The sequence below is a fragment of the Lolium perenne genome, chromosome 4, assembly GCF_019359855.2.
Source record: "Lolium perenne isolate Kyuss_39 chromosome 4, Kyuss_2.0, whole genome shotgun sequence".
Classification (NCBI taxonomy): Eukaryota; Viridiplantae; Streptophyta; class Magnoliopsida; order Poales; family Poaceae; genus Lolium; species Lolium perenne.
The window spans coordinates 329,743,867-329,746,617 of NC_067247.2; the positions used below are offsets into that span (position 1 = coordinate 329,743,867).

The window sequence follows — 2,751 nt, forward strand, 5'->3', positions numbered from 1 at the left end:
CACCTTCTCACCCGTGCAGAGGTAGCTACTTGGCATGGTTAATCGGTTAAGCCCGTCCCATTCCAGGTCTATGGTCAGTACGGGTTGCGCCGCTTTTGAAGTAAGCGCCAGTTGGTTATATTTTTATTAGATAATCCCTGTTTAGAGGAGTCTGACTTCCAAGCCAACCCTGACCGGGATGCTTCCACCAATTCCGGCTCCTCTACCACCAAATAATTAAAACACAACCCTGCCCGGGTTTTGGTGACATACCTCATACAAACCACCGGATCTGGTCCATTCGCCAAATCGGTGGATCTTTCTGATCCACTTCTCACATTTCATTTAGAAAACCAAAAGCTTTGTATTTGGTTCTCATGCGAAATTTTGGGATAAACCATAACTCATAAAACATTTTAGCAAAAAGATAGGAGCCCGACAACTTGCCTGGCAGCGCTCCGACCGACTCGGAAACACCGTCAGCGTCTCCTAAATTTCCATGATCGACTCCTAATATTTATTCACAAGTATTCTCAATATTTTAGTTAACTTAAAAATCAGTGAGCATCGGCATTTAAATTGGGCAAATCCATTTACATAGCTAACAAGCATATGCTACGGTGCTACTGACCCATCGTGCCGTGAAATAGCATGCATACATACATCAGGCCAGAACGAATATGCATGTCTATCTCCACCAAAGAAAAATAGTTTATCATTTGGTCCTGTGCTGTGCAGTTGGAGCCGAGGCTAGCTATCCCAGGCTCCCGGCGCTCTGTCTCTCCCCCGTACTACTCTCTCTCCCGAAACAGAGTAGCAACGCCGGACGCAGCCGGCTCGATCTACCACTCCCGGCCACCTCCGGCGCCATCGCTGGCATCCACGGAACCCCCTCGTCCTCCTCTACTCGTTCCCCACACTCGCCACCTCCGCGGCCGCCTGGAACGACCTCGCCACCAGACCCTAGCGCCATCGTCCCCGGGTCCGGCGGGCTCGCCGCCGTCCCCTACAACGACGATTCCTACCTTCTTCTTTGCGCTCTCCATCTACACCGTCTCGTCCAGCAGCGCACACGGCCATGCCCGTCAGGGGGCAGCCATCACCGGCCGTGCGGCTCGACGGCCATGGTCGTCGCCACCGGGGCCGAGCCGGGACTCTCGCGGCCGAGGCAGCGCCACGGCATGCGCGGTATCAACGACACTCCTACTGCTAATCCTCTTCTACCAGGTCAGTGCTAATCCTTTTTCCCTCCTAATGCAACCGAGTCTACAGATGCGTCTCGCTAGTACTCGTTTCTCAGTTCACACTATGTACTGTGTATTGATCCATGTAAGGACCGGGTGGTTCTAGCTTGATCTCTAATTAATCTTTCTAAGTCCAGACCAAGTCAACATTGCATTAGCATACATAGGGGATGAACTAGTACAATCTCAGAAGCAAAACGTGTAAGGCAGCAAGTTGATTAACAATCTCTAGCTCTTATTATCTGTAAAGGCCTGAACTATATATAGCGCATCTCACATTTGTGAAGGAAAGGGGGTAGAGATATGCTAATCAGGCTAGTAACCCTCGGTGAAAACAATTTATATTAACTTCACATCGTACTGCAGATTTGGCAGAAGCAAGCAAAACTATGCCACAAGTACTTTATACATTTAATACTACAGATTACAAGCAAACCGAGTGTCCAATATGGTGCCAATACCTGATGAAGCAGCGACAAGGTAGCACAAGCACAGCAGTGAAAAGGAGTGGAAGGGAGTGGCGCTGTCTGGGAGAGGCGGAGTGTGCGGTCGAAAATGCCAAACAGTGAAAAGGACTGACTATTTATAGTAGGGAGAGGCTAGGTCGGTTTAGCACAATTTGTGCCAGGTGGGCTGCATGCACAGCTTTGATGTACATGCGTGTGTACACTTGTATCTCTTCTAGCTGTAATTTTTACAAGTGGGTGAAAGTGAGCTGGTGTGAGTTGGCTATTACCTTGCCATTAAGTAATTGTAGGCAGGGACTAATTTGTAAATTTCGAATTTTTATTAGGGGATGAAAAGTGAAACTGATGTATAAGAACTTTGTAAGAAAATATTGCTGGGACTTTGGTGATTGAATTTTATTTAATATGAGATTAGCGTGAAATCATGTTTAGTGATATGTGATCAATACTAATGTTGTAAAAATGGTGTTTTTAAATTTTCGGGTTTTCACAGCCTCTACTAGCAACGGAGAGCATGCAAGATCATAAACGACACATAGATGATAGATTGATAATCAACATAACATAGCATTCATTATTCATCGGATCCCAACAAACACAACATATAGCATTACAGATAGATGATCTTGATCGTGTTAGGCAGCTCACTGATACGTCTCCGACGTATCGATAATTTCTTATGTCCCATGCCACATTTTGATGATATCTACATGTTTTATGCATACTTTATGTCATATTTATGCGTTTTCCGGAACTAACCTATTGACGAGATGCCGAAAGGCGATTCTTTGTTTCTGCTATTTTTGGTTTCAGAAATCCTAGTAAGGAAATATTTTCGGAATCGGACGAAATCAACACCGAAGATCTTAAAAATCCCGGAAGCTTCCAGAGCACCGAAGAAGGGCCAGAGGGGAGCCAGGGGCCCCACCCCACAGGGCGGCGCGGCCAAGGGGGGGGGCGCCCCCCTAGTGTGTGGGCCCCCTTTGGCCCCTCCGACTCCGACTCTTCGCCTATTTAGTCGTCCCTGACCTAAAACCTCGAGCTCGTTCGACGAAACCAGA

The 2,751-nt window shown here is 47.3% G+C and overlaps 1 long non-coding RNA gene across 1 annotated transcript; it reads left to right on the forward strand.

Annotated features, from left to right (window-relative positions):
* The first annotated feature begins 623 nt into the window (after positions 1–623).
* Positions 624–2,121, forward strand: LOC127296433 (uncharacterized). Its single transcript, XR_007848487.2, has 2 exons — positions 624–1,206; positions 1,590–2,121. It is a non-coding gene; the product is annotated as an uncharacterized lncRNA (long non-coding RNA).
* The last annotated feature ends 630 nt before the right edge of the window (positions 2,122–2,751 follow it).